Here is a 9502-nt window from a genome sequence, read left to right as displayed (position 1 = left end):
GCACTGGGCCAAGTGGTCTCGAGCCTGTCTCCCAGTGATGGAGGGTGGTCTTGGCTTCCGCAGATTGAAAGATCTGGTGGATAGCTTTTCTATTAAGTTGTGGTTCCGGTTTCGGCAGGGCTCCTCTCTCTGGGCGAGATTCCTTTTACGAAAGTATTGCCAGATGGATTCTCCTGCCTCTGTTCTCCCTCATGGTTTAATATCCCCCACCTGCGTCGTCTCCTACGGCTCAGACCTCGCGCCGAGCCCGGCATTCTCTGGCGCGTTGGCCTTGGAGATGTATCCTTTTGGGATGACACTTGGTTCGGGGACGCTCCCTTGTCCTCCCGATGTGTGGTCCGCGGGGACCGTGATGTCCGGATATCTCAGTTTTTGTCTGAGGGGTCCTGGGATTCTGATCGCCTGTGCGCGGTTGTTGCTCCTTCGGTTGCCGAGGAGATCGTTTTGATTCCTGTTCTTTCGGGAGAGCCCGATCTGGCACGCTGGATCCATAGCTCTGATGGTGCTTTTTCAGCGAGATCTGCTTGGGAGCTGATCCGTCAGCGTGCTCCGTCTTCTGATATTTTTCGCCCGTGTTGGGGGAGCTGGTTGAGGCCTACCATGTCGTTCTTCCTCTGGAGATTCTGGCATCAGTGGCTCCCAGTTGATGAGGTACTCCAGCGCCGGGGTTTTGCGTTAGCTTCGAGATGTCAGTGTTGTGATATGTACGAGACATTCACACACATATTCCTTCGCAGCCCGGTAGCTCGGTCTGTTTGGCATTTCTTTGGCGCCGTTTTTCGGGTCCGTATTCCCGACACTGAGGATTTCAGTTTGTTCCTCAGTGCGTGGAAAAGAGACTTGGTCTGGTCCCAGGGGGGCCATGTGCGGGATTTTCTCCCCTGCATCGTTATGTGGTTCCTCTGGACTGCGCGTAATGATGCTAAGCACCGTCATCTTCCCATCTCTGGGGAGACGGTGAAGTACCAGATTTTGTCTTACCTGCGTCTCGCCCACTCTGCGCGTACTGTCAAGCCCAGACATTGGCTGGGTGTGTTTCATGTGACGAGATCGATGGGTATTTCGGTTGCTCTCCACAGATTACATAAGACGGCGATTGTTCGCTGGCTGCGACCGCCGTCCGGGTGCTTCAAGCTTAATGTGGATGGGAGCTCGCGTGGTATATCTGGGGACTCTGCTGCTGGTGGCGTTGTTCGGGATGATTCCGGCAGGGTTGTGCTCTCATTCAGCGAGTTCATTGAAGCTGGGTCTTCTCTCCGGGCTGAGCTTTGGGCGGTTTGGAGGGGTCTTCTCCTTTGTTCCGATCATTCTTTCTTCCCTCTTTGGATCGAGCTTGATTCTCTAACTTCTATTCAGCTCATTCGTTCCCGTCGATGTTGCTGGGGTCTTGATCACATTGTATCTAGGATTCTGGTCCTTTTGAGAGGGCGGTCTATTCATATTTCGCATATATTCCGGGAGGGTAATTCGGTGGCGGATGCGTTGGCGGCGAGGGCTCATGACCTTAGGCACTTTACCTTAGAGTTAGGTCCTTCCTTACCCAGTCACATCTCCATCCTAGCCCGCTCTGATCGTTCAGGGCTGTCATACCTCCGATACAGATATTCTTAGCCATTTTCAGCCCGTCCTTTCTTTTGGATCTCTTTCTTTTTATCTCATGTTATATATGTATGTATGTATTTTTTATTGCAGGTCTTTATTTCTTGGAGGTTGTTCTCTACTCATATTTGTTCTGTGCAAGTGGGTCCAGACACTTGCACCCTCCTCGTTTTGTTCACTTGGGTTTGGGTGGGTCCCAGCACTTTCTCCGTTGGTGCTTCTCTTTGGACTACCTTGTCATCTGGCAGGCGTTCACTGTAGGCTTCTCCTTGCCTGCCGATTTCTTACCTTATGTTTTGCCGACTGCTATGGTGCATCTGGATGTTGTATCTCAGTGATTTCTCTGGCCTGGAGCTACATTTATAGTTACAGTCGTGTGATTTATGCTTGCATTTCTGACGTGATGAGCTCCGACAGTTTTTACTCTCTTTTTGGGATTTGGAGCTTTTATGACTTGAGATGCATTGCGGTCCTCCTTTCGTGCTTAGACTGTTCTTGCACAGTCACTTCCCAGCTACTGACTATTTTGACTGCGCGATCCTGTACTGCAGATAGATCTTGGATTATGATGTATTTCTCAGTTTGGCCTTACATTGACAGCCGGCTCAGAGATGGGAACCATCGGTGGTCTTTTGCACCTATTTCTGAGCTGGATTTTTATTGGTTAGATCGATTTGGATTTATTTTCATTTATCTTGTGCTGCTCTTAGGCGGTCATTTGTATTATTCGCTTTCCCTAGGGATTAGTTTCTGGCTTATGTATTTGCCACCCTAGGTTTTTGTTTGTTTGTTTAGTTTGACTAGCCTTTTGAGAGGTCTTGGTGTTGTCATCCTCTCTTCAGGTTTTATCTTGTATTTCTATGATTGATGATATATACAGGTAGGGGTCTGCCTAACCCCCCCGCTTCCAGCGGTGTTTTTTTAAAAAAAAAAAAAAACCCTAAACCCTAAACCCCCCGCATCCGGCAATGTTTTTCGGGAAAAAAAAAAAAAAAACCCTAAACCCCCAAAAAAAAACCCTAAACCCTAAACTCTAAACCCTAAAAAAAGAAAAAAAAACCCTAAACCCTCAACCCTCAACCCCGAACCCAGAACCCTAAACCCTAAACCCGAAACCCCCAACCCCCAAACCCTAAACCCTAAACCCGAAACCCCGAACCCTGAACCCTAAACCCCAAAAAAAAAACCCTAAACCCTAAACCCTAAACCCCGCTTCCGGCGATGTTTTCTATTAAAAAACCCTAAACCCTAAGCCCTAAGACATAAATCTAAACCCTAAAAAAACCCTAAACCCCAAACCCAAACCCCGAAACCACGAAAATTGGCGAAGATATGGTAATGTTGTATTAGTAGTATACGTGCTTAAATCGGCAGTGATTGCATTCTGGAAATGAAAGATTGGGTCTAGTTGGAAATGATAAATAAGTATAGAGTTCGACAGAAGGCAGGTGTTGATCAAATGATGGAAGATTCTGTGTTTAAAATAAATTAATAATAATAAACAATGGTGTGGATGCCAAATAGCCTGGGATTTGACACAATCCCATCGACACAATCCCAGGCAGTTATAATAAGTCAGATTGATAGTCGAAAAGAATGATCTCTGCTCTAATCAACACCACACTATTATTATATTGCCTAAACATAAGGTGAGCAAAAATTCCGATCGTTCCGATACATCGCACTTATCGTGGTGAACAAAAATATCGATAGTTCCGATATATCGCCATTATTGTATCGTAAAATAACTCATATATCAAATTTAACAGTACTGAACTTTTTGGTATCAGTATCGGTGTTGAATTCAAAAACTTTTGGAACCAAAATACTGAATTTTTTTAATATATTTTAAAATTATAATATAATATTATTTGGCTCACTTATTCTTCCAATTCTAATTTTTATGTTGGGCTTTTTAGCTTTTTGTGATGAGAATAACACAATTTTTTTAAAAAAAATCAGTATAGACGGCATTATACCGATATCGTACCAAAATTGTTTTGGTAAGAATGGTATGAAATTTATATCATAACGAAATTTCAATATACTGACATGGTGGTATGCTGAAATTCCAGTACGATACCGAAAGATATCAGTACGATATACGATATTATTTGAGAAAATCGGTATATTGTACCGAATCAAGCCTACCTAAACCTACATCGAAACTAAGATTTTTTTTTTCTAAAAGCAAAAAAAATATTTGGGGTGGTCTTTTACATACTAAATACACCAATACCAACACCTTCCTCCAAATTGAGAATTTTAATATGAGAGTATAATAAGATATTATTATACTATATTGTTTTTCTAGCATATAAACTCACGATCTAGTGGTGAATAAGAAAGCATTATTGTGTACGTCGATATTGTTAAAAAGTTCTAATAGTGAACAATGATTAAAATTTATAAAAGTAATATATGTTATCATTTTTTCATAATACAAATCGAATGATATAAACTAAATATATGTTATTCGTTAAAATATTAAACTCAAATAAATAATAAAATGATTTAAATTATTTTTTTAGAAAATCAAAATTTTAATTTTATTAGATAATGCACGTGCTAGTCCTATTTAAAATAGTGTATGGCTTACTGGACTGATTAACATCAACCTGTATATTTCAAATCCAGATAAGAGAGTTGGCCTTTTACGCAGGAAGATTCTAGGGTACACAATATATGTTAAATCACTCACTTTGACAATATCATGTCCAGTAGTTCTCCACCTTCACACAACCTGGGAGATAAGGGGGAAAATAAAAAATGCGCTCACATTTGACAAAAGAGAGTAGAAAAATGCATTCATGATCAGTCACCAACATGTCTCGTACTCTCATCATGTTAAACTAATTTCGTTACATTCCGCTTGGCACAAAAGGTCAAGGAACCCACCATCTTCCCAGCTCCCACCACATTCTTAAAACTCAAGTCATTTCCAAAGTTAAATGAATGTCATGAAATGAGCTCTATATTTAACTTGAAAAGAAAAATCTTGTAAATTGCATATGCAGGAATTTTTTCACCAGCAATCCAAGAACTTAGAGTTGCAGATCACCTCCGGAAAAGAGTTAAAAAAATTGAAAACCCACTGACCGGCTATTGGTATTTGCTTCCGCTGCAGTCAGGTTGTAGGAAAGAGATGGACTAAAGCACCTACTCTACTCGAGCGGAGAGTTTGAACAAATCTACCTATGATACAAAACATTGCATTTTTTTATCAAACCAAAAATTTCAGAACTTGGAAAAGCACAATCATCCATTAGATAGATAATAACAGTACCATTGTTGCTAGATTCTGCTACCAGAGCATCGACTACGTCTTTTAGATAAATGGTCTTGGATTCTCTCCGAACAGCATGGCAGGTTATTACAATCTTTGGTTTGAAATCAATGATCCTCTGGGCAAGAGACTCCGAGAAAAATCCAGCAAACACAACCTGAAAAAGCGAGCACATCAACTTTATATTTTTCAGGAGTGGATGACCCGCCCAAAAAATGAAGATATAACCAACATATTCTAGTACAGTACCGAGTGAACAGCCCCTATGCGCGCACAAACAAGCATGGCGATAGGAAATTCCACGATCATAGGCAGATAAATCAAAACAGCATCACCCTTTTGGATGCCAACATCATTCTTGTAATTTCCAAGCTGTTAGGATGCAAAGCATGGGATAAAAACACAATTATTATATGAAAATCACTTTTATAGCGATTTATAGCAGAAACTATGAGAGTCCACAAGCAAAGTAATGATAAAGTGACCTGACAAACTCTCTGCAGGAGATGTTTGTAAGTCAAAGTGGCGTCAACTCAAGGTTCGTTTCCTTCCCAATAGATTGCAAATTTTTCACCATCTCCTGTTGCGATGTTTGCATCTAAACAATTGTAGCAGACGTCGGTAATCCCACCCTTGAACCACTGATCCCAAATAAAAGTCAAACATTTAATAAGTTTAGAAGAAGTGCAACGAAAAGCGAAAAGAAAGGAGGGAAGTGAATATCTAAATGACTTCAATGTTGATAGACCCCTTTCGAATGTCGACATTCTCCGAGTAGACAAACTGTTTCCATTTTTGTTTCCAGTAAAAATGGATGCAAAATCGGACCACAATCCAGCAGGGTCCTCAATAGACTTTCTATACATCTCCGGAAACTGCAGCACCACCTCAGCACGATAAAAAAAATGGAAGGAGTCATGAAGCAAAGATCAAAAAGACTTAAAAAAATACCTGGCCGGGGTAAGAGACATGAGTCTGCGCATATAAATCGTGGCTGGGGATTATTAGATGATCCTCTTCGGAAGCAAGCGCCTCGCCAAGGATGAGAGCAATCAATTGGGAGATCTTGCCAGCTTTAGAGGGGAGAGCGGTCATAGACTCAACGTGGCGCAACTACTTCGAATCCATGGCCGATTGAAAGAGAGATGGTTGTAGGTGGTGCATGTGAAACTTCCATATAAATATGGAGGGGACTTGGAGATCTAGCTGATCCTCCTCGTTCCCCTCGCAGATTTGTTATTATTATTATTTAAATACGATTCCTGCCAATGATATCATTAGTATTACTAACTGTACCGGGTGTGATATGGACTCCTTTTCCATCGGATATTATAATCATTTTTATGAAAAGAAGGTTAATTGCAGTAGCAACAGACACACCTCAGCCCGTTGGATGCAAACCGACCAAGAAAAAATGTTTAACTTTTCAAAAGCATTATTTATTTCAAAAATAAATAAAATAAGCTCCATTTTTTATTTACTCGAATATGTCAACAGAATAATAAATTAAACATGATATTATAAATTAATTAATTGACTTGTCAAAATGATACATTCAATTTTTAATATATTTTTTATTTTTATGATAGACAATCATTATATGAAAGTATCGTGACATTGAAACTTGAAAACTAACTCTTCCATATGTATTAACCAACAAGAGTAGGTCTCTTGTAAGACAATCTTACGAATCTTTATCTATGAGACGGGTCAATCATATTGATATTCCCAATAAAAAGCAATACTCTTAACATAAAAAATAGTATTTTTAGCATAAAACTTTAAATTTTATTTGAGGTATTCAAGATGTTTTGTAGACACATACTGTTCTTTTCTTCTGTTATAAATTAAGCAATCATATATTATTTTAATAAAGAAAGAAAATAAATGAAATCATTGACTACTTACTTTATTGTTATATAATTTCTAAAAAATGATATACTAATTATTTTTATAAATTAAACTACTTCACAATTTTTAAAAAGTGATTAGCTTTGATCAGTAACAAGATCGCTTGTTGATGATAAAATAGCAATTTCAACTTTCTTCCAAGATTGATGAAGTGAACTATCAGCTTAACTCTAGGATGGATGAAGTTAGTGTTTAGTTACCAGAAATTCTTCAAATTTTGAGGATCCTCTAGAGTTTTGACAAAAAAAAAAAGAGAACTAAGTCAGAAGAAGACTGAATCAAGTCACTCAAAGCCAACTGATCCAAAGAAACATTCAGAATCGTTAAACACTCAAACAGTTACAAAGAACATCATAAGAGATAGTGCTTAGATCAGCTTTAGTTTATCAGTTTATATCAATCAGTCTAATTTGAATCTATTTGAAATCTTGTGAATTCTCTCTTTAAGTTATTATGCATATATTGTCAATCACCTAAAAGAAAACAATTATAGGATAATCAGTAATCTAATTGCGGTCTAGTGGCCGCCTAGGCGCTAAGTGGAGGCCACCCGCACCGATAAGGTGCTAGGCGGCCATTCTGGGTGTTAGGCGAGCTTGGGCATGCCTAGACAGCCGCATAGGTGGTCTTGATTTTTTTTAAAAAAAAATTGGACTTTTAAAATTTAAAGATCCGCTAACAAGCCAATTTAAAAAAATAAAATTTGGCATCACTAGGTCTACAGTATTTTTTTTCTTCTCATTATTTTCCTGAGTCTCGTTCCAGAGACTCCTTCTCGGCCACGACTTCTTCTCGTTCCAGGACTACTCCTCGTTCCAGAGACTCGAGTTATTCTTTATTCTCACTTTTTGTAGAGCATTAGAGACTCAACGTTCCAGGACTCCTCGTTCAAGAGACTCAACATATCTCCTGCCAGGACTCCTCGTTCCAGGGAAACCTTGAGGTAACTCTCTGTATAATGCATTTAGGCTCAACTTTCTTAATTTTTTTCCCCGAGTTTTGAATTTTTTATTGGCAACACGGTGATTCTTTTTCTTTAAAAATTATGTTGTATAGACACTGCATCAAGATATATCTGTGGCCGTGCATTGTCAAAAGTAAATTAATATGTTGATCCAAACATATGGAATGACTTTGAGTTTTTTGGTACTATCATTTGTTTGTGTGGTGTTATCACATCAAATTTTTAGGTCTATTGTTGAAAAGGTTTAAATGTTTCGTATTTAGCAAGATTTGGAGGGTAATGACAAGCAATCCATCGTCGACTGCATCTGTCACTCATCCTGAATCTGGGATTTTTAAGAGAAAGTCAAATAACATCGGATGGGAGTTTGGTGTATTGATTGATCCTACGAACCTTGACAAAGTTAAATGTAAGTTGTGTGGGAAAATGATTTCCGGTGGAATGTATAGAATCAAGGAGCACATAGGAAATATAACTGGAAATGTATCTGGTTGTCGAAATTCATCTCAAGAAGATCGTAATAAGTTCAAACAGGTATTTTAAAAGGAAGGAACAAAAAGGAAAACAAAATACTGGAAGAAAAAAGTTGTAGAGAAGAGGTTAATATTTCTCTAGACGAAGAAGAAGATGCTGAAATTGAAGGGATAGATGGAATTAAAAAACCTCAATTACTTGGTCTCATGGATAGATATGCATCGATGATTGCTCCAGAAATTGTAAGTTCAGGTGAGAGTAAAGTGCTTCGCCAAAAAAATATAAATGAGGCTCTTTTCAAAAAGAGAACTCAACAAGTTCAACAATATATTGGGAGATGGGCTTATGAAAATGGAATCTTATTCAATGCTCTTGATAATGATAACTTCAAGCAACTAATGGAGGCAGTAGGTCAATTTGGATCAGGGTTCAAGCCTCCAACTCAATATCAAGCAGTAGGTCAATTTGGACCATGGTTCAAGCCTCCAACTCAATATCAACTTAGAGAGCCACTTTTGAAAGGTGACGTTGAAAGAACAAAGCAACTGTTGAAGAAGCACGAAAAATAATAGGCAAAGAATGGGTGCTCTATTATGACATATTCATATTTACGACCCCGAACGGAACACGGCTCGAAATGACCCCAAACTAGGCCCCAGAACCCTTCCTTAGACCCTAAACAAGATCATGGTCAGGCCCTTTAGGACACAGACCCAACGCCCTAAGCTCTAAGCCCCTTACAACAGCAGCGATCCAAATGGCTTCTTGCGTGCTGCCGGGGTACAAACACTCCAGCGGCTGTGGGAACCCTTGGCTCGACTCATGGCTCACACTAGACCCTCACTAGGACCCTAAGTCACACCCCTAGCCCCTGTACCAGCCCTTTACTCATCCCTTTAGTCCATAGAACCGTGACACACCAAAACAGCCTCCACGAGTGCAAATTTTTGGGGTTTCGGTTCCAGCACTAAACCAGCCCGTCCAAGCCCTAACTAGACCCATCCTAGACCTTACTAGGACTCTAAACCACACCTCCAGACCATGGCTAGGGTCCCATGCAGCCCCCATGGTCATTTGAACCCAAGCTGCCCCTCCTATGCACTCTTGGCCCTCATGAAAATTAGTGTGCATGTGTGCTGCCATTGAGGCATCCCTATGGCTGTATTCCCTTAAAAAATTACTCTTATACATTTAGTTTGACTCTCTTAAATCCCTTGGTTTGCATCTCCCATTCAACAATTCCCTAAACATTAAGAATCTTTCATGTA

General features: G+C 39.8%; 1 long non-coding RNA gene across 2 annotated transcripts; it reads right to left on the bottom strand.

The window, feature by feature from the left end:
- Positions 1 to 4792: 4792 nt before the first annotated feature.
- On the bottom strand, positions 4793 to 6169 carry LOC142505680 (uncharacterized). 2 transcript variants are annotated; one of them, XR_012804472.1, is made up of 5 exons: positions 5837 to 6169; positions 5618 to 5760; positions 5371 to 5526; positions 5135 to 5257; positions 4793 to 5042 (listed from the first exon to the last, which is right to left on the bottom strand). It is a non-coding gene; the product is annotated as an uncharacterized LOC142505680 (long non-coding RNA). The 2 variants fall into 2 exon arrangements; XR_012804471.1 differs by having other exon boundaries at positions 5371 to 5760.
- Positions 6170 to 9502: the final 3333 nt, after the last annotated feature.

Source organism: Primulina tabacum, chromosome 10 (assembly GCF_025594145.1).
Source record: "Primulina tabacum isolate GXHZ01 chromosome 10, ASM2559414v2, whole genome shotgun sequence".
In the NCBI taxonomy this organism is placed as follows: domain Eukaryota; kingdom Viridiplantae; phylum Streptophyta; class Magnoliopsida; order Lamiales; family Gesneriaceae; genus Primulina; species Primulina tabacum.
The sequence above is the reverse complement of the archived record's forward strand: the minus strand, read 5'-3'. Positions and strand labels throughout refer to the sequence as shown.